This window comes from Zalophus californianus, chromosome 1 (assembly GCF_009762305.2).
Source record: "Zalophus californianus isolate mZalCal1 chromosome 1, mZalCal1.pri.v2, whole genome shotgun sequence".
Taxonomy (NCBI): domain Eukaryota; kingdom Metazoa; phylum Chordata; class Mammalia; order Carnivora; family Otariidae; genus Zalophus; species Zalophus californianus.
Genome location: NC_045595.1, coordinates 122,004,045 through 122,027,091, shown reverse-complemented (window position 1 = coordinate 122,027,091; position 23,047 = coordinate 122,004,045). Strand labels below are relative to the sequence as shown.

At 40.3% G+C, this 23,047-nt stretch overlaps 1 protein-coding gene across 8 annotated transcripts in view; it reads left to right on the top strand.

Moving 5' to 3' along the window:
- The window catches only part of MECOM (MDS1 and EVI1 complex locus), a 531,718-nt gene that overhangs the window by 69,141 nt on the left and 439,530 nt on the right, over positions 1–23,047 (top strand). The window contains exon 2 of one of the 8 annotated variants that reach the window (XM_027584128.2): positions 2,394–2,517. The exons of the other annotated variants lie outside the window; for them this stretch is intronic. The gene's annotated coding sequence lies outside the window, so the exon portion shown is untranslated. The remainder of the gene's footprint in view (positions 1–2,393; positions 2,518–23,047) is intronic. 8 annotated transcript variants of the gene reach the window in all.

Here is a 23,047-nt window from a genome sequence, read left to right as displayed (position 1 = left end):
GTTTTTTATCCTGTGTTTTGTTTGGGTTTCTAGTGGAGTGTTTGGGAGTTATTTGGGTTCATTTCTGGCTGGGTGACTCTGAAGTTTGCATTGTGAAGGATGAGGAGTAAGAATGATTGAAAGGTAACTGCCAGTTGATAGTAGAACAAAAGGGTGTGAGTCAAAGTCCCTCAGTTTTCTGTTCTGCTTCTGGAAGTGTAAACAGCCACATCACTTTAGTTGCTTGGTTTCTAGAAAATGAAGGTGGAATGGCAGAGACCAGGAGAAACAACAGCATTGGTTTTGCAAGAGTGTTTGTTATGGAAAATTATTCTCTATACTGTTGTTATGGGTCATCTGCTAGGAAATTGAAAGTACTTGTTTTCAATGGAATTTTCCTTTCTGGAAAGAATTTTATCATACTGTTGCTGGACAGCATGTTATTTGACCCATGGTTTTGAATCTTTGTAAGAAGGAACCTTACATATTATAACAGGTTCCTCTTTTATTTTATTTGTTTTTAGTATGAGATCATCTTCTCAAATCCACGCATCATTGTGTTGGTTCATTCAAGTGAAATAGGCGATTAGCACGGGTTAATGGCTATATGTCATAATAGTGTGACGTCGCAGAAAGTGTGTAGGCTTTGGACTTAGCCAAATGAGGCCACTTGCTGTTCCCTGTTTTATAAACAAGTGTATGTATAACATGGCACAGAAAACCCAAGGAGAAATGAACCTTTGGTGGCATTTGCTAAGCAGTGCTCCTGATTTTTTCTGCCCATTTTGTGCCTCGGACTCTTGAGTGAGCAATCATTCAGGGTTATTTGTCAGTCCACAGCCTGCAAAATGCCTGCAGGAGGTTGCTCTTGGTTTTATGAAGCCAACATTTCCTTGAGTTAGAGTGACGAAGCCTCCATTGGAAGCTGGAGTAATATAAGGTTTACTACGTGGTTAATTGAAGCATAATTACATATAACAAAGTAATAAATGATGGATTGAGTGATTCTGTTATTCATTTCCAGATTCTCCCCACTAATCCATGAGAGGACCAAGAGGGTTGCCACAGTACTGGTGGGGTCCAGAGCGTTCTCATTCTTAGTGAAATAGCATCCCATGTCATTCTTGGCTTTTGCTATTCCGTACGAGGAGGTTGGCATCCTTGTACGGGACCATCTTGTTAGCATACAACTGCCCATGTGTGCTGAGGTATTTGCTCAGTTTCACGTTGGTTAGGGAATCTTTATCAACCGTAAACCAGATCAGTTTCTCTAATAAGTTCAGCAAATGTTCTGCTATGAGATGTTGTCCTTGCTTGTATTCTGCATTATGCTATGCTGTGGGGGTGGCAGGGATGCATTGTTTTCCCATCTTTAGTAGAAATAGTAACTTCCAGGGCACCTGGGTGGCTCAGTGAATTAAGTGTGGGCCTTCAGCTCAGGTCATGATCTCAGGGTCCTGGGATCGAGCCCCACATCGGGCTCCCTGCTCAGCGAGGAGCCTGCTTCTCCCTCTGCCTGCTGCCTCCCCTGCTTGTGTGCTTTCTCTCTCTGTGTCAAATAAGTAAATAAAATCTTAAAAAAAAAGAAATAGTAACTTCCTGATTTAGTGTCTTAGCTAAAAACTGATTCCATGTTGGGCAGACACATAAGCATCTTTTTACTTCTGGCTTAAAGCTATTAAATATTCTTTGTTGCTGTAGCAGCTCGATGATGTGAATGTGCAGCTTATTTCATGTCCACTGTCAAGTGGCTGCGTGTGGCCTTTCGAAAGCCCAGCTTTTCCTTATGCAACAGGGAAATCCCAAGAAGCACAACTGCTGAATTGTGCAGAAGATCCCACGAAATAATGCATGTGAATGGACCTAACACAATGCCTGAGGTACAGCAGACTGAAAAAATAATCCATCTCTCAGAGGTACAAGACAGGCCTGAATCTCAAAGAAAAAGATCCTTGCTAACTTATTCTGACTCTTCATTTCTCATCTTCTGAACAAATCCTTCTCTGGAAACCACCCAGGGAAGGACATTCTGCATGAGCCATCCCTCCATGGGAGCAGATCATGCTAGGTATGCTCACTGATTGGCAAGAATGCTATGACGCGTTCGAATGGAGAGCAAATAACCCCAAATATTTGTTGTTGTTGTTGCTGTTGTTAAACCTATTTTCCCTTTCTCATTCATCTTGGTATTTACTCCACTGCCTAAGACAGTCTTCCCAGACTTCCTACCCCCCCCTTTTTTTAAATCAAGCTAACAGATTTTCTCCTAGAAATGTGTCATGGTAGAAAGATAAATTGGTAAAAACTGATGCCTGCTTAGAGGCTTTTTTGGCCTTTGTTTATATAAATAGGAGACAAAACCAAACTCTGCATGAGTTTCTTCTTATTCCATTGTTTATCTGCCTCTGGTCTAGGTATAGAATCAAATGCAAAGTGTGGAGATGAACAGTTCTGAGTTTAAAGACACTGAGAAGAGATAGTGGTGAATTAAAGAGAAGGTCAAGAGGAAATGTCCAGATTTTAAACAACCAGGGGCTTGTAAGTAGGCTACATTTGTGTCTTTCGTGGCAAAACTGTTGCAGTGATTTCAAGGGTAGTCATGGGAAACAGCCTTAAAAACCTTAATTTTTCTTCAGAAAATGTATTTTAAAACAGAGATGTTAAAGGTAGGTAGATAGATGGATAAATTAAGCAAAGAGATGGATAGATAGATTTCTTTTTTTTTTTGGTACATGCATCAGAATTGCAGCACAGTGATAAAGGTGGGAAATAACTTGGTTTGACTAATGCAAGACAGGCCAGGTTAAGCCCAGAGTTCACTACACCGACTTGCTCTTGGGCAATAAATCAGTGAAGGTTGGTAGTGGAGAGAGTGGAGAATAGTGCCATATTACATGGCATAAGATAGAATCATAAAATGCTAGAGCTGAGGGACCATTAGAGAATGTTTTTTTTCCATCCATATCATTTTATGAATGAGGGAACAGAGGCCCTGAGAGGTAACACAGACTTCCCAGTGACTGATAAAGCTGAGGGTGGAATCTAGGCTAGCATGGTAACTTCTTGGTCTCTAGAGAAGTCTAGAGATGTGAGATGGCCAAATTTGGCCTATTGCCTATCAGTGAGATTTTTAGGTCACTTCTTACAGATAAGACTCATAGTGCCATTCATCTTTCTAGCTCTCATGTGGCAAGGAAAGCCCTGTGTCTTTGTGGGAAGCTGACAGCCTAGGGTGACATCCGGGGCTTTCTCCTCCATCCTAATTTAATATTGAGTAAAGAGAAAATAGTCAGCAAGTTAATAATATGGAGTCTATTTCCCTCCCCCCCCCAAACTTGGAGATTTTGGAGGAAAACCAGGGAGGGCCATTTGTATTGGCAATTTCAAATGCTACCACATGGCCATTTGACTAGAGTTTACATTCTGAATTTTCATAGCTGAGAGCACAAGATATGGCATACCTAAAAATCTAGGTATGGAGCCGTTGTACTTTTCCCCCCTCTAATTGGGCATTGTGGTTCTTAAAAGAAAGAAAAAAGAACTCATGCATTTAATTTACCTAAAAGATGCCAAAATTTACTTTTCTGTAGAACATGTACAGTACTTTTCTACTCTGGGAGTCCAGTGTTTTAAAATTAAAAGAAAAAATATCATGTATAAATATCAAAGAATACCTTCTTTGACTCCATCCTTGCTTGCCAATGTGCCCTTTTATGAGATAGGGTCATTTGTCATGTGGGAAAGCAGGATTAATTAACTGTGGAAAATGTACCTAATATGGAAACTGTGAGTTCTAAAATGTTTCCACATAAAATACAGGAAAAGAAGTATAGATGAGCCTAGAAATCAGTGTGACTTTTTTTTCTACAGAAAGCTTAAAAAAAAAAATCCATCACACAAATCAAACAGCCTATTATACACACAGTCTTCCCATATGTCTGACACAGAAACAAGCGAGGAATGTGCTTCATTTCCACATAAATTGTGTGGTTTTGAAATTCAGTTCTCTTCACCCCTGAACTCTGGTGAACATGTCACTTACGTGCCTAACAAGATGGCAGAACTTTTAATGGGAGGAATCATGAAAGGGGAGAGTCACATAATTTTGTAGCTCATGAAAGAATGAAAACAAAACAAAATAAAAATCTCCTGCAAAATCTCTACGGAAAAATGGAAAAAAAAATTCCAAAAGGAATTGCCAAAGAAAGGTATATAAACCACTGCAGCCTTGGGGAAGTCATTATCTATGAGCCAGCAAGCTGCTCCATGTTTTTATGTTGCTATTTACTCTGCTGTTTGATAAAATGAGTGCTTATGTTGAAAACTGCAATATTATATGGAAGATACAGCAACTACTTCAAAGATGAAAGATTCTCAGCATATTTGGGTGTCTTTATTAATTTTATTTTGTCAAATACAAATAAAGAATCTTTTCTGTTCATTTATATCTATTCATTTATAATTTTTTTTCTGGTTTCTGCAACTACAATAAGGTTGGGGAGCAACAGTTTTGAGTTGTTATGCCATTTAAATTAACAAATTAATTTGGAAATGCATGGAGCTTATTACTTATCCCTGGCTACTTCCCAAGCTAGAACTTTAAGGCCAGAATTTAATTTTGGCTACTGGGATTCATTTAAATGTGATATTTTTCCTGGTAGGTGAAAAATAGGCTTTGTAAATAAATAGAAAAGTGCATTTTTCAAAGAGAGAGGACAAGGAGATGGACCGGGAAGGCTTTATTCCATGAAGCAGAAAGCTATGATGGTATGCAGTGTAATTCTTTGCAAGTAGATTGATAACAGCCTGCGAGTGGCATTAGAAGCTAGATCTGTTGTCCTTATATTTTCCTCCTCAATGTTTCGTAGGCTCTGGAGTTGGGTCTTTGTGGGTTTCCAGCGCAGGATATTAAAAAGTTAAAAATGAGATGCAACAAATATTTGGATGTCTTCCCTTCTCTCTTTTTGTTCTGCAAGGTGTCAGGTAACTGGTGTGACTGATTTTCTCAACCTCATCGCACTGATTGGTTGTTTGAATTGACCAATTCAACAGGTGATTGAGTGTGGATGGGTGTCTGTGTGTGGGTTCACATGTGATAATGAGCCATCATCTCTTGGGCAGAATCCATGCCACATATAATAATGACAAAACAATGTCAAAAATATCTATACTACGCTTTTCCCATACTGTTCGAGGTAAGAGAAGTGATTATCAGAAAGATGGTGGCAATTCCAGGTTTTTGGTAAACATTGTTGAGTTAAAATACAGGATGGTCATTCCTCTGCTCTAGGAAATAATTGGACAAAGTAGTGTTAAGTGCCTGGCAAAAAAAATAGATAATAAATATTGGTCTTGGGCTGTGGAATGCTGACTCCACCTTTTACTGGTTGTGAACTTTGGGCAATTAAATATCTAACCTCCTTTTGCCCTAGTTTCCATATTTGTAAAGGAGGGGAAAATAATTGCACTTGTGTTATGAGGTTATTGTGCAAGTTAAATGAGTTAGTACATATAAGGTGCTTAGACCAAGAACAAGCATATAGTCTTCAGTAAATGCTGTTGATCACAACCACTGCTTTGATTTCTTCTGCTTAACCACAGCAAAACACAACTGCTGGTGCCTAATAAGCGAGAAGCTGTTTTTAAAACCCAGGGTGCGGAGAGTGTTGTCAGCTGGTAATGCTTTAAGCACTGACCAAACTGAGTATTTCCACTTAATGTAACTGGTCAGATTGAGCTTTGGTGTGATGCAGACATAGAGATCTAGTAAAACAGATAAACAAATGGAACTCAGCCTCCTGCCTGGTTAAGAGAAGAATCTAAATTGAAATGGTATGTTCTTTGGGGATGTTACAAGGCCAATGCTTTTTTGGAGCTCTAGTGAAACACAAGTAGAATTGAAAAATGGTAAATTAAAACTTTCTTGCAAATGTTCTCTTCTTCAAGCCAGGTTTTATTAGCCTGAACCTTACTAATATCAGTGTCCATCTATTCCTTAAGGAGGGTTGTGAAAATTAATCTTGGTAAAGAGTTTCCAGAGGTACAATAGCCATGCAAAATAGTATTGTTATTTACATTACATTGCAAATCTGTGCCCAAGGCTATAAATAAATTATGCTAACCAGATGGAAAACTAGTTTTTGGCATTGGATGCTTAAAATATAAGAGCATGAGAAAAATAAAAGGAGAAATTCAAATACACAGTATGGTTTATAATGTCAAAATTTAAAAAAATAAATAGTATATTTATAAAATTCTATGGTTTTCTTAATGCCTTCCCCCTGGGGATCAAATATTCACACTCCTACTTTACTTGCTGAGAAATGGATAGAGCAATATATTTTTAAGACTACTTACTGATTAGACCGATCTTGGAAAATTTTTGAAATCAAAACATAAAAAAACATAGGAATTGAAGTACTTATTCTGTGTGAGACTATTGGTTTTACTTAAACATTTTCTCTTTGGAAATACCATGGTGTATTGCTCATTGTACATATCCTTGCATGGGAATATAATAGGGAGAAGGGGGACAAAAAAAGTTTGAATTAGTGTGGGTTTGCGTACAAGGATACAAAACCACCTGAGAATGTTCTTAACGTTTTTTTCTGTTTGGGAGAATTAAAAAAAATGATATTCCTAAACTGCACTCAACACGTGTATTGAATATCAACCATTCAGTTTTCTAAGTACTGACCATGTACCAGAAACTATTTTAGGTGTTGTGGATTCATTAATGAACAAAGCAGAGAAAACTTCCTGTTCTTATGAAGTCTCACTATCAAAAAGGGTTGGGTAGGGATGATTTTCACAATAGTTAACCTCTAGAGCCTAGGCACCAAACCAGTCACACAGGACACTGGCAGGTGTAGCTTTACAGGTGACTGTAGGTCTGATGATAACACCTGGCTCTCAGCCCTGGTGTTAGGGACTCTGCAAGGGGGCTGGGTGTGGGGGAGCAGGGAAGGGAAACTAAGATGAATATATATGTCTCTTGCCTTCAAGAAGCTTATGGTTTAATAAAGGAGATGAATCATGTATACATATAAGTAAAATATAAAATAGAACTTCAACAAAATTTATTTTTATGGAATTATTTTCTGTGGAGTTTTGGAGAAATTAAATGCTAGCCTTATATTTTATCATCATCTGCTTCCATCCTTGAGTTTTCAACACTATCCCATTACCTACTCCATTCCCATGCATTAAACTTCAGGGGTAATGACATCAATCTCTGGGATAATAGAACCATACATTTGGTAATGATTCAGTATTTGGCCTCCAGGCAGGTAAAGACACAAACTATACAAGACAGATGGCCATTGCTCCTATTTTGAAAAGACTTCTAAGACTTCTAACCTATAACCCCTATTGGACATCTCCTCTAGTATTTAATAACATTCTTGTATTTATTACTGTCAAGAAGATTTTTAAAAAAAATTTTTGGTCCATTTTCCCCATTTCATCTTATTTGATAATCCATGGAAATGAGGATAACCAGTCAGCATCATGCTCGTAAGATCCTTTCACACTTGGTTCTTTATCCCTTCCTGGGGGTGAAAAAGCTAGAATTTCTTTTGTCTTTTCCTTTAGAATCTATTTTTCATTCTGTTAGTGCTTCTTACAGTTGTTCATTTCAGTTCATTTTCATTCTTTAAAATGTAAATGCGGGGCTACGTGGAGTACTTCACATGGCTCTCAGCATTACTGACTTTAAGAGAAAGAGTGACTTCTTAGTTGCTGAATGTTTTGCCAGTTGTTAAATCCCACTTCCTTTAGAAACAGACAGCAGTTTACCAGTGGCATATGCAAATTCAACAGGAAGTGTGCTCAAGTCCCCAGACTTCATCCTTTTGAGCCTTCTTAGGCTTTCTCTAAACTTCCATTCATTTTCTTCAATCTGGCTCAATTAAACATCTTCTTTCTCGAAAACCAACTCTTCAATTTTTTGTAATTTATTCTGAAGTTTATTGTTGTCTTTCAATGTTAGCTTTGCTTTCTAGAATGAGAATATCTCCTATGTCTTTTTTTCAGCAACCAGTAACAAAACTTGCTTACGGGCTTGGGAGCCTCACTAATATTATATTAAAGATATTAAATTATACTAAAGTGAATACGATTTAACTTACTGACCTGCTAAGCATGAATTCATAGAGTAAATGCATCTATATCTAGAAAAGTTGGGTTCGAGGTGGCCAGAATTTGGCCAATTCTAATGACCCCAAAAGTAACCATAACTGATCAATTTTTAAACAATTAGGCTACGGTAACATATTTGTCAAAAAATTTGATTTTTAAAATATTTGCTAATCTTAGATATTATGAAGCCAAAATTATGGACCTTAATTCTCAGTTTGTACATCTTTAGAAGGAATAAATAGAGGAGATGGGGCTGATATGTACTGATCTAGGACGTGTGTGGAGATCTGAAATATGATGGTCAATTTGAGAGACAGAGAGAGGGAGAGAACATGTGTCAGTTGTTGGTTACTTGGATTTCAAGTTTTGGGGAGTAGAATGTGTAAGTGCAATAAGCTTAGTTTATGGAATTATGTGTGTGTTCTATTCCTGCATGTTCTGCAGTAGAATTATTATTGATTGCTTTATGCAGCAACAGAAGGTGAGAAATACTTTCTTGAAGGGCAGGCACAAAAAGAGTATTACTACTCCTACTACACTGATTATTTGATTGACTGATTGATTGACTGATTCATTCATCCATTCATTCAAGCTACTCAAGGCATGCCAGTACTTTATACTAGTACATGCTAGTACTTTATAAACATAATCTTTTAATCTTCCACTTTGTGATTAAAGAAACTGAGGCTCAATGAGATTAAGAAAATTTCCCAAGGTTGCTTGTTAGCAAGCAGAGCTGGTTCATTTCCGAGCTTGTGTGTATACTTTTCTCTGTGCCAAGCAACCTTTCTTTTGTTCATTTGTTCTTTGGCTGCATGTGTATATCTGTAAATTATTTGTATTTCTTTTTATTTAAGTTTAGGGACGTGTGATATTTAATTTTGTCATACATACCAGGTGAGTAAAATGACACCCCAAATAGATGTGCTGCAACTGACAAATCATAAAGAAAATCCCAAGTGTTTAAATCACGAATGACAAGCCACAATAGCAGGAAGGCTCTAGAAAGGAACTTGCCTCCTCCTGGCTGCTGCCTCTGATACAGCTGGTTGAATGATGACTGGGTTTCACTGAAAGCTTCTCCATGATGGTGGGAATTTTGAGCCACAGGAGAAAGGATGAACCATCAGGGAGTTGGGCTGGGTGATGCAGAGGCAAAGGACAGGGAGAGTCGTCTGAGGGTGTGGGCTCCTCTGAAGCCCAGAATGTTGTCTGGTGGATGCTCAGCCCTCTGTAAGGATACATAGTGCACAGTTTTATAGGATACACTAAACTAGAAGTGGCAGTTTTTTCTTTCAGGCTTCCATCCTTGAAAGCTTCCTTCCATTTCCCATTTCCCCATGACTCTACTCCACATTCATATTTCTGTTCTCCCCCTTTCACTGTTTTTCCTGTCTTTCTCCCTTTTATTTTTGGACCTTAATTCATATTGCCTTCTTCTTTTTGGTTTTGATTTTGTTTTATCTCTTCTTTTTTTCCTCCCCCAACACTTCCCTGCTTGCCCCTCCCCCCTCTCTCCCATTTCTTCTGCCCTTACTCCCAGTTGATATTCCCTGCAAAGAGCTGTCTGGGTCCCTTGACCTCACAAGAAGCTCTCTGACGAAACGCTTAAGAAAAACAAGGTATTATGTATTATCCTACACATTCTGCAATCGCCCTAGCAATTTAGTAACTACAGTCCAATTTAAACCAGGCCTCAAGGCAACAAAAATTGCACCAAATGCCAACTAATTTACCAAACTTAGAGAAGGAATATTTGGGAGTCTCTTGCCTTCAAGCCATCTGATTCATATTATTGACTCATTTAGAAAACAGAAAGTGAACAGAGACAAGTTTTTAAGGAGTTTGGTTTCATGCAAATGACTTGCAATTGCAGCCCATTATTTTTATACCACGACTTCATTAGTCATATCCCTGTCAGACCTGTGACCAGTGTCAAATGTTTTCAAAAAGCACACCAGGACAAGCATGGAACTCATCAGCCCATGTCAAAGGTCGCTCTCATTAAGGAGTCAAAATGAAAACTTTCAGTGTCCCTAACACATCGCATAGCTCTCCCTGGTGCTCCCACCCCCACTCCTGAAACCCAGGGCCTGCTAAGCACCTCCAGCTCCCCAGACATTCAAATAAGATCAAGATGACAGGGCAAGAAAATGAATAGGGTTCTTACTCGGCTGGACTTCATAATCTGGTACTGATTGAAACAACCAGAAAGCTGTTTGCCAGGTCTTATAGCACCATTTCCTGAGGTTAAACATAACATCTTGAAATGAAGCAATTAGGGATTTCTCTAAAACAGAAGTCTTCAGTAATTAAAAAGGAAAAAAAAAGGCAGAAAGAAAGAAAGAAAGAAAGAAAAAGAAAGAAAGAAGAAAATAAAGACTATCAGAGGAGGTGCTGATTAGGTCCATTAGGTAGGGTTTGATGTGGAGGCAATTGGTTTTTTTTTTTTTTTTTGCCACCTGGGAGGTCAACTTTTGATTGTGGAAACAGTATCTATACCAGTGCTGTGAGATGAATTTTAAGGAATCTGAGGCCCAGAGATAGTAAGACTAAAACCATCTTTCCTGAGACTCAGTTTCAGAATATGAGAAGAACAGTGATTTGGTGCTGCTTTTGTGTTTTGTTTTGAATTATTCCTGCTTTTCTGAAGAACTGTCCACCAAAGGAGCATAACCACTGTACTGTCATGCTATGTGAGATTTCCAAAGGGGTCTCTGGGCAGTGGGTTCCCCTCCCTCCTCTTCAGAATTGTCTTCATGCTACACTGGTGTTGGATTTGGGTTCCCAGAAGCCTTAAAACATGGATTACATCCTGCGCCGCCATGTTTGGCTGGCTACGATAGCTTTAACATTGACAAACAGGTATTTGCAACATCACATGGGGGTGAATGTCACAGAAGTCTCTAGTTGTCAATATGACATTTTGCAAAATCAAAACAAAACAAAACACAATTTAACAATAGGAAATGTCAAAATGTGATGACTCTATTGATTTCTAGAGAACACACAATCTGCTCTAAACTTTAGAAGTCATTTGGGACAACTTGATCTAATTCTGTGGTAATATCTATGACTTTCACTATGCTTACTTACTCACTAACTTAATTAATTACTCACACTTGAATGAGAGTCTCTCCTGGCCTCTGCGAACTGCCTTTTCAGGAAAATAGGTACCATGCAAAAGCATTTCGCCTTGTACTTGCTTTCCAAAATCTTGGTTATAAATCTTCTTGGGCCCACCTTCGATTAGTTTGATGCTGGGGTACTTTCAGGGTAACTGGGGATGAACCTTTCATTTCCTGTGTTTATTTGTAGATATTTGATATTTAGATACCTTCAGGGTGAGCTAAAGGAAAAAGCACGGTTGTGAGTGGTCTATCTCTGGATTTTGTGATGTGACGGCAGCAGCCTTATGTTTGCAACTCAAATAAAAATATACACGTCCCAAACCGGAAGCGTGGTTCTAAGCCACCATATTGACTCTAAAGTCCATTCATCAATTTATGTGCCACAGAGTGTAAGCACAGATTTCTGCTAATAAAGTGGCAAGCCTCCCACACTGAGGATAGTGCCAGACATGGCCTATAAAGCGGGATTCTGATGCTGGACTCCAGTTTAATATCCTTGTGGGTCACTTGTGAGTCTGTTAAGTTGCTCACTGTGGGCTCCGTGCCCAGGGCTTGGCAGAGAAGGACACTTGGAATTAATAACCAGGGCCTGGGGATTCTTGTGGAAGCCCCTATGGGGTTGCAGAAGACGGATATAAGAGGTGGGAAGGGATGGCTGCCGTGTAAACACGCACTCAGATTGTGTGTGGCCTCGCTGCCCATGCCTGTCCAGCCCACGCTTTGCCTCCTTCTTTCCAGGCTGCTCTTTGCAGACCAGCTGGTTTGGGACTTAACTGAACCTTACCTGTGGATAGCGGTGGGATATCATGTAGAGTCAAAGGATCCCTAACATTTTTATCTGGGCCCCACCAGCAAGAATGTACAGGCTTGCTTTCACTCCCGAAGGGCTGCTTTGTGCTTTCTTGTCTCTCTGGGAAGTTCACAATAATGGTTTACTCTTTGGGGTCTGGGGCTCAGCCCTTCTTCACCTGTGGCCTGTGGGTTTCCCAACGGTGAAGCATCGAAGCATCCTACCCTTGCTGTGAGTCTGTGATCGGTGCCCTTGGCCTCGGGGCTCCCTCTCACCGCGTCAGGAAGCAGGAGGGCTGGAGAGATAGCACTGGAGCTTTCTTTCACGGCCCTGGCTCCCAAACTCTAATCACCTTCTGCTGTGGGAAAGAGATGAGATGAGGCCTAAAAACAGATCATTGTCCGCCTCCTAGATTAATGCAGAGAAAGCGGTATTGTCTGTTGAATGGATAAATCTTCCTGCTGTCACTCAAAACCTAAATTCAACGCTACTTCATTTCTAAGAGGCTTATCTTCCTTGAATAGACCCTTGCAGCTCAAGTAAGAGGCGATGTAATGAAGCGTGTTTTTTTAAGTGAGAAACCTGCTGCAGAGAGGAGAGGAGGCTGTGCAGCTGTTCTGAAGGGGCTCGGCAGACTCTCGAGAGACTTGCCATTTATCTGGTCTTGCGGGACATCAAATGAGAGAAGATCAAGTTCAAAATCTGCCAGAGCGGCTCCAAAGGCCTTCTTCATCTGTTAATTAAATAATGGTTATTAACATACAATGTTGTGCAGCTGGGACTCGGCTCCGACATTTCAGGAAAAAGATGGTGCGAGCTTTCAACACTTCCCCTTCGGTCTGGGTTTAGTAGGAGGCAAACATCCTGGGAAACAGCAACGGTTTTACCCAAATCTGAAAGTTAATATTGAGGCGGTAATATGGGGTCAAAGGAAAACACAACCAGACAGGTGGGTGTCAGGCAGATGGGTGCTGGGATCATTGAAGAGACCATTGAGATCTTTGTACCCTTTTGTGTGCGCTCGTAATTAATTCAGCGGTCCCCACAATGTGGGTTCACTGACTTCTTCTGGAAAGTTAAATACATGCAACACACACATACAATTATTCTAAATAATTGCTTATTTACTTTGGTCCAACTCAGGCTACCCTATTACGCTGAAGTTTTACTTGAACTTTGGAATACATGTCAAGATTTTCATCGCTGCAATAAATTTTACTGGATAAGGATAATTTTTAGCAGCATTTCATCATCCACAGGCTTGAGTTTGTGTATACAGGTTACAAAATTACATTTAAATAATGTCTTGCTTTAGTAGCCTGTGTGTAATTAAAAGGCACCACTTTAAGTTAGAGCTACAAAAAGAAGGCCATATCCCTCCAGAAAAAAAAAAGTGGTGTGGAAAGGTGTGAAAGCCTAAAAAAATTACTGTGCTCCATGGTTATTTCTTTAAATATCTTGAGTCGTATCACTGCTATAGTTCTGATGAGTTTTTAATTTCTATTGGGTAACTGGGCTTCAGGAAAATATTGATAGTAAAACAATTTAAAAAGCCTGTATTTTGTGATTTCCAGTTCATATTGTATACTTTTCAGTTTCTTAAAAGCAATTATTTTATACTTGTTAGTGAGCAAGTCTTGTAATTTAGACTGCCCTTAATTTATGGCAGTTAATTGTCTAAGCCCTTGATATTGATGACAACAAAAGTAACATTAGAAAACAATAATCCTCCTTTCTTTGTACCAAGCTTCAGCTTTGATTATTCTTCCTCACACTGCAAATTTGACTATTCACCCTAATTTGACTAAGAAATGCATATCTGTTGATGTTGACTGATAATCCCCAACACTGAATTTAGTCATTCACTTTGACTTTTTCTTCAACTAAAACTATCATTTAGATGGTAAACAACAGGTCCTATTACCTGCCACGAGGTTGACTTCTGTCTTCTCTAAGGCCTCTGTAGACATAAAAAGCTGAGAAATTTCCAGAAGATGTTCAACAGAATGGGGAGGAAGTGAAAAGTACACGGAAAATACACAAATTAGTCTGCGTGTTGCTGAGAGTTGCAGAGATTTCAAAGAAGATCCCGGATTCATACACTGAACCCTAGGTTGCCTTCTGGGAGCTTCTAAGCACTGTCTCAGGGTTCTTTCATTCATAGGGCCTAAGGCTATGGGGTTGGTCTTTTGTGAACCCTCACCCCACCTGTCTGCATTTCAGTGAAGGTGAGCCATGGAAAAGCCAACTTTGTGGAGTCTTTAGCTAGTGGTCATGTAGATTCACTTCATGACGGGCTGAAGGGAAGAGAGTTAGTTGGGCGGCTGGTGTAAATCTATTTTTACTAATAGAAAAGCATCTTGCAGCACATGGTTTATTCGTGGAGTAAAATTGTCTTTTTACCCAAAAAGCAGCACATTATCTGTTTCTCAGTGCTAGGAGTCTAATGAGATTATAGCTTTTGGAGTACTTACTATGTACTGGGCTACTGTACTGTGCTTTTTCTCTATATTGACTCATTTTAGCCTCACAATAAGTCTATGAAATAAATTACCATTATTTTCCTCCTATCTTGTTAACAGATGAGGAACACGAGGCAGAGAAATATTAATTAGCTTGCTTAGAGGCACACGGCTGAGAAGTGGTAGAACCAGAATTCAAACCCACAAAATCTGGCTCCAGAGTTCATGCTTTTAACCCTACATGAAAGCGTGACTAAAGAAGCTTTAGGAAGTGAAGAAGTTGAGACCCTTAGTACTTCTATCTTGACCAGGCTAATGCTGTGTCTGCACATGTTCAAACTGGTTATTCGATATTATGTTAACTCTAAATCCCCAAGCTTGGGGATGGCATTTATCACTCTTCGTGTGTGTGTGTGCGTGCGCGCGTGCACGCAAGTGTGCGTGTTAGATGCAACTCTAGGAAAACTGACAGTCGTTCCTGAGCATGGACCACAGGTGAAATACCTAACCTTTCTGAGTTTCAGTGAAGTAAATAACTGCATACCCATCTGTCATACCGAGAAATCCATTTTAAATGTCTACCACAGTGCTTGGAACAGAGTATACCCTATGTATTGGAGGTGATGCAGAGGGTCGAGGTTTAACCAGATAAGTAATTAATGCTTTGCCATTAGAGAATTTGTTGTTTGTTATAGGACATCATTAAGTTTTTTAATCGTGAAGTTTGCATAACCTCCCTTACTCCGACTGAGTGAAAATTCAAATACGTTTTTTTGATATGCCGTGCTGTACCAAGACTGCTCTGGGACCTGGGGTGCATTTCATCTTGAACCATGAATTGCAAAGATTTTTATTGTCTTCTGTCACAAACGCAGCATCCTTTTATTGTGGTTTTGGATGCGTTAAATATGTTTTTATGGCCCCCTATGTCTATTGTGCCTAGCATACTGTTGGTACTTAATAAACGTTAAATAATAATAATATATGTGCATATGAGATTTGTGGAAAGCAATGACATACTGTTTTAGGGATCTGAGATTGTTCTTCTGGTGCCCGGGGAAAACATACAGATGAGCATATTACTGGGAATAGATTAGAAGGAGCCATCAATAGCGATGTCATCTCTCTAAAATATGATGTGACTCTGTCAGCACAAATCATAAACCCCATCCCCTTCCTTACATCACCGCAGAAGTCTAATGTAGAAAGTCGAATTTCTGGATTAATAGAAACGGGTACACAGGCACCTTAGAATTTTGCAAATTAACAAATGATGCTGTCTTTTCTTGCACATCAGTAAATGTGTACAATTTACAGGGAAATGCCAGGGTGAGTTGGCTCATTTCTTTTTAACTCTTTAGGGAACCTATCTAAGGAGGTTTGGTGGGTGTTCTGCTTTATTCCCCCGGACGAAGATATTCCCGGGTACCGTCTTTCCAGGGACTGTTTCCCCCTTAACCGATATCTTTGTCAGTAAGGAGACACCTGCATCCGCACACTTCTACCAGGCTGAACTAAACATCGCTTCACCAGATCCCTTCCTTTTCAAGCTGGATGTAGCCCAGAATATCAGTTCTCCACATTGTGCCAAAAATCCTTCCAAGTCCAGTGCAGAGGTGTTTGTGTAAGATAAAAATGGGACAATGTGGCATCCCAGACGGCTCATCTGTTTACATGTGTCATTTGGCTCTGCCCTGATATTAGCTCATTAGCAAAGAAGGCAGGAAGAAGGGTAATCAAGACTTTGTGATTCATCACGTCTGTTCCCCCTTTGGGTACAATGTTGGTTTTCTCTTGCCAGTCCTCCAAGAGTCTGTTTTTTTTTTTTTTTTTTTCCTTCAGTCTCTCAGGGAAGAGTTTAAGTATATTCAATATATTCCTCCTCCCTGCACCCCCTCCCTGCCCCCAGGACATACCTTCCCTGCTGAAAGACAAATGGGTTAGATTTAGAAAGCGAGTCACTGCTTTTAGTTGTTCTTTTAAAAAATATATATATTTTTTGCTTTCAGAAAACATATTTTGATGGAGCCAATATTAAGGTGAAGCTTTCTTATGGGCTGTGAGAGCAAGGGTCTTTAGTGTTTTTTATGTTCAAAGGTTCTTTTTGAGAGGCTTTTGTGAGGACATAAATTATGGGTAGCAACAGGTATATTTTTCCCTTAGTACAAAGGCCAAGTGTAAGTTTTTCGCAAGTTAAAAAGGATCTTTTCTTTTATTTTTGACCTTGATTTTTTCGCGATATTCTGCATTGCCCCTGCTTTGGCTGTATTATTCCCTGACCCATCCAATTACCATTTCTATCAGCGCTTCGGAAAGATTATGCTTTTTGGGTGTTCTGTAGATGTCTTTCCAGTGGCTTCACTTGATGAATGTGACAAGTTTTGTGTTTTCTCCCTCCCTTCATTGAATTGAAAAGTTTTTTTTGATAAATACAGGCCAATAAGTGCCCAAAGGCAGTGTTTCAATGGCTGCTAAGTCTTTCAAGGTTAGGACTTAACCTCCGTTCTCCCTAATTCAACTCCAACCTTCAGTCTGAAGCCAATCAAGAATATCAGATGATACTTAAACAATGAAGGACTTCTGATATTCAGGTACTGCCTCTGTTCAATAGGATTGCAAATTCTTTGTGTGAAGAAAGTCGGTTTTGCTCTAAAGTACTGTCACAAAAAGTGAAATTACCATTTGCTTGGAATGATGCCATTCATCATTGTCAGAACACTAAGCATTGTAAGTAGCTAGGCCTCTCCAAATTAATGCCTTGTTTTGCATCAGCTAAATTTCCCAAATCCTCGAGGATGGGTCATACAAAACTCATCTCACCGTTTTAATTTATCAATCCAGTATGAGGTCTGTGAAAGGGAGCTTCATTCAGTCTTAGCCTTTTTATTTACAGTCTAATTCTAAAAGAAAAGGAAATAAGATATGAAAATAAGTTGGAAAATAAGATAAATCTCTCAGTGAAATCACCAGATCTACTCAGTCCTGTAGCAAAACCTCCATAATTCATTTGTAGGTCAGCTCAAGGGATTAGCCATGACGTATTTGGAAATTCATTTATTTTTATTTTATTTTGCTGTTTCTTATGCATAAGGGTAATGCTGTCCCTAAGGCTTTTCAGGTAGCCCTCAAATCTTGACAACATTTGCTGTCTCTGAGGCCTAAGCCAAAATTAATTTTCAAATAAACAGCATAAAAATGTATGGAGTTGTATAAATTTGAATACAAAATGCATTTGTTTTGTTTGCTTACATACATACATACATACTGTCTGTTCAGCCAAAAACCATAATATGACATTGAAATTAATGGCCATATGCACATCATGAAAGTCAAAAAAGTTTTTCTTTGAGTTAAAAAATATAGAACATGCAGCATTTTATTTCCTTTCCAGCTCAATGTGGTCTTTAACATATTTTCAGAGGATGCTTTTGTGAATTTTTCCTAGAAGGAAATAACAAAAAAACTTCCACAGGAAAAAAAAACTTACACTTTCGAACCTGTATGGCTTTTATTAGTTCAAAAGATTGTGTTGTCTTGGGAGATGGGAAGGTATTCTCACCCAGAAAGTTAAAAAAAAAAAAAAAAAAAAAAGGTAAAGCACCATAGAATTAAATGGGATGAAATCTGCCAAGATTTATATTGGGGCTTTTTTCTTTCTTTCTTTTTTTTTCTTTTTTTCTTGGTGGCCATAAAGCAAAGAAAAAAGGATTCTGGGGCTATGCAAAGATAGTCCGGGAGCCTGGTGGTCCCTGATGCTGAAGTCAGATACCTGCGTGTCCTCGGCTCCTGATGCCCGGCCCACCAGGGAACCTGAAATATCACGAATGCCATCATTTCTCCCTCTCCGAGACTCCCGTCCTCACATGGTTTTTAAATATACTTCCACAAGGGGGCTTTGTGTACATTTGCACATTTTTTTGTTTATATGTTTCTTAAAAATATTAAGAAATGAACTTCTGCAGAACAAGACGTAGAAGTTCCATTCTTTGGCCTTTGGAAATCTTTATTATACGGAAAACAAAACCAGCTCCTCCCTCCTGCCTCGTGGCCTCTGATCTGGAAGAGGTGTGTGAAAGCTGAGGCAGAGGGGGAGAAAGCTTGGAAGCAGGAGCGGGTGGCCAGGCCTGCGAGCCTTGCCCCAGGGCGTGGGCCCTTCAGCTCCAACTCGGCTCCTGGCATGAACGCTTCCACACTGTCCAGTTGTGATCGCTCAGCCGAAAATGACTGTATCTGTGATTGCTTTTTCTTCCTTTTTTTTTTTTTTTAATTTAACCCATGTTCTAGTTTTCTTCTGTGATTTTGGCTGAGTGCTCCTTACTTGTTTTCCAGATAACGATAGCATCTCCGAATACAGCCATTTTCATAGTTGTGCATGGTTTAACTGTCTAAAATATCATGGAAAGAGCCCTGTGTTGAGAGTCTGCAGCCTGGAGTTTGAGCCCCCACCCTGCCATCAGCTAGGTAGATTTACTAGGAAAACATTTTCTTACTTCTGTGCCTCAATTTCTTTAATGATGATGATTTTCAAGGGCCTTCCTATATTTGCCATTCCCTGAGGGTTGGGTTGCTTTATTCCTCTTTTTCTGCTATTTGGGGCAACAGTACCAAATATAAATACTTAAGTTGCTAACATTATAAACTCAGAGGAGACTCTCTATGTAGCGGGACACGACACTGAACTTTGGGTTAAGAGAGTCTTTGGTAGGAATCCACATTGTGCCACACGCTAACAGTGGGAGAGCGGGTGGTGGGAAAATGGTCAGGTCTTCCCTGAGCCTCAGTTTACTTCTTGTAAAATGGGGAGTTGACTAGAACTTTTTCTAAGGTTCTTTTCAGATGTATGTTTCTAGCATTTGTGAAGTACTTGAGCACTGCACGAGCCCCAATATCTGTGTCTCTGAAAAGTGATCAAGGCCCAGTCTTGGCTGGGATTTTGACTCTCCTGATTCACGGTGTGTTATTTATTGTGGTGGCCAGATGAACCTAAAAACTGAGACAAAGATGCAAGACACAGATGAGAGGACCACTCTGATCTGTGTCCAATAGGAGATAGCTGAATGCAGAGATGTTGAGCTGATTTCAGTGCAGGCCAGGATGAGAAAGCAGAGCTGGCTTCTAATGTAATTCAGGTTTTAAGTCCTTTTTCCTTACCATGTTGGATGCAAACTGAAGAAACGCAGGGTATAGAAGTTGTACTCCAGGGAGAGTGATTGGCCAGGTTTGCACCTGCATAAGTGGACAAGGGGAAGGGATATAGGAGGATTTTGAATCCAAGCTAGAAAGAAGGTGGACCATGGCAGGGGCCTGGGTCCATCTCCCGAGCAGCCGGTGTGAGCTGTGGGCTGGCTGCATGTGGAGTGGGGTCCAGATGGGCATCTGGCTCTTTCACTGGTGGAAGTTCGTCATTAAACTTCCATCCCATCTTCTCATCTGTACAATGGGGGAAATAACAGTAGCATCGATGGAAGTTAGAAGAGGTAAAGAAACTTGCAAGGTGCCTGGCAATTAGTAGCTGTCAGCGAATTGTTATTTTAAAGCTGGACTGTTACCCAGTGCAGAGGGGGCACCAGGGAAAATGCTCCCTGAAGTTCCCAGCAGTGGGGGGGTGGGGAGGGGTGGGGATGTAGGAAGGACCCCGTGGTGGAGGCTGGATGTACCAGGCTCTGCCACCAGGCACACGTCTGGGCCCATCTTTCCCCAGTTTTTGTGTCTTTGACTTCTGAAACCCTTCCCGAGGCTACTTGCGGCATGCGCACCAGAGGTGACCGAACCTCCCTGACTCTCCTCTTCTGGTCCCAAGTTAGAGAACACAAGCACCTTACGGATATTTCTAATGACTAGATTCCAACCCTCTGCCCAAAACCCATCTATGAAAGCAATGCAAGGAGTCCTGACCCAATGGACCCATCCGGAGCTCTATTTCCGTTTGCTCCTTGCAAATTGGTGGGATTTTGAACAACACTGTCAGTGGGGAGCCAGGATTCCTTGGGGCCTGGGTACCCCAAATAGCTAAAGGATGGAAGCCATGGCTGGTCCACAACTCTGATGTCGGGCCAGTGTTTTCATAGCTACCAGCTCCCCCCCAGGAAGAGGAGCCTGCCAAGGCCAGCAACTGCACTGGGAGAGCAAACCCACCGCAGGCAGGTGGCTAGAGCTGGGGAGCGTGATGGCCAGAAGAGGGCAGTAATGGAGGAGAGGGGGCAGCTGGAGCTATAAAAGATCAGGGCAATGAACTTGCCCAGTTCACCCCACGCGGGGCTGACTGCTCCCGCTTGCTGCCCCTCAGACTGCATAGAGGCCTTCCGATGCCACGTTTTAGACACAGCTAAGTGGGTAGGCATTATGGTCGAATTCATTCAGCAAACATTTGACAAAGGCCCACCCTACCCCTGGTGTTGTGCTAGGCACAGGAGTTCAGAACTGAAGGGTGGTCCTAGGCTCCAATAGTTCAAACCCTGGCCCCCTGCCTCACTGGGTAGGTGTGCCCACTTAGCCCGGCTGAGCTCTCCTTTCTTCCTCTATGCAACGGGGACAATTGTGTGCACTTCGTGGGGTAGTTGGAAGGATCGGATGAAATCAAACACTTAAAATGAGAGGTATGTAAAATATGTTCAATAAACACATTCCCTTTGCTCTACCCATTCTTCTGTACCAACCTGCTTCCGAGTTCTTTTTCATGTTCATTTCTAGCAGGGTTCACCTGTCTGCAGGTGAAATATCTCCAGGGACTTGGGGGTGGGCTGCATGTGTCTCCAGGTGTGATTCCAGAGTTGATTTGTATGGTTTTCAAATGAGGTGAAATTCAGATGGAGTGAAGAGAATTTCTTATATTATACCTTATTATATCAAACCTTTTAGTTTTCAGAGGAAAAAAATGGGAGTATATGACAATCTGATTAATTCAAATAGGAAACTTGTTTTGTTTGACTTATATGGCCAATGCATTTTTTTAATGTAAGTAGCTCTTGGTAAGGGGTTTTTAGGGGGTACTTCAATTACTGTTCTCTCGTTTGGCTAACCTAAGACTGTGGAAACCTGGATGATGGGAAATATATATATATACATATATATATATATATATTTGGTAGAATTTGGAAATATATTTCTTTTTTTAAATTTTTATTTTTAAAAGATTTTATTTATTTATCAGAGAGAGAGAGAGAGAGAGCATGAGCCAGGGGTGGGGGGTGGGCAGAGGGAGAGGGAGAAGCAGGCTCTCCGCTGAGCAGGAAGCCGGTAGCAGGCAAGCTGGTAGCAGGGCTTGATCCCAGAACCCTGAGATAATGGCCTGAGCAGAAGGCAGATGCTTAACTGACTGAGCCACCCAGGTGCCCCTGGAAATATATTTCTGACATATATAGCTTACTTATGTTTTGTGTCCCAATAAGTATTATGTGCATTGGTTTTCTTTAACAGAGTTTTAACTACTCTTTTCCTATATTCTGATTCCTTACTCTGTTAAATTTAAGCAAGCATAGATCAGGAGAATTAAGCTCAAGACTAGCTTTCTTAATGTTTAACTCTCAAATATTGGTCGAGTCTTGGCTGTTTTATGTGTGTAACATTTTCATTTGGTTTGGTTTGCTTTATGAACACAGTAGATACCTTGTGCATTTGAGTTGCCTTAGCAATTTTTTTCTTTTTCTTCCTTCGTTCCTTCGTTTGTTCCTTCCTTCCTCTCTCTCTCTGTCTTTCTTTCTCTTTCTATCCTATGGCTAGGATCATTGCAATTTGCAGCTTTTCTTCAATTTTTCCAATGCTACTAGTTACTTTTTTTTTGGAAAAGCTACATTTCTTTTTCTTTTGAAATAATTGAATAGTTCATCCCAGACAAGACACATTTTTGTGCATTTTGGTAACCAGTTTTAAGTGAACAACTTTGATTTTAGATGGGGCTCTTGGCCAGTCTTTTGTTTTTTCTGGACCATTCCAAAGAGGGAAAGGGGGGCACGGAAAGAGGGAGAGGTGTTCTGAATGTCCATGAGGGCCTGTCCTTGACATTGAATGACTTGAATGCCTATGGTAACTGTGAGTAATTCTGGTTAATCTTGTGCTAGGAGGACAGTTCTGAGAATTGACTCAACCTCCTTTTCTTTCATTTTGCCCTAAAAACACCTGCAACTCTTAGAGCAATCTATGAATCACTATGTCTGTTGTCCACTTATTGTCCTGTCCAGTGCCCTTCACACTGGAACTAATCAACTGCCTTGAATGAAGCATGACTTGCAAGCTGAATTCTGAGAAGCCCGTGAAGTATTCAGGAAGGAGGGGGAACAATCTTTCAGTATGATTTGCTCCACATTCCAAATGTGCCTCCAGATGCAGACTGGATGGCCAAGAGGTCAAACAACACACATTTTGGATTGAACTGCCTTGACCATTTTTGAGTTACTTGTTCCTGAAAGATGCTTTCAAGGGAGTGGTAGATCCAAACATGGGATATGTCAATCCCTAAATCTTCTGTTATTCAGGCCGTGAGTTTCAATGGATATAACCTGCAACTTTAGTGTTTGGAGACAGAGCAGGCTGGTGGCAGTTGCACATGG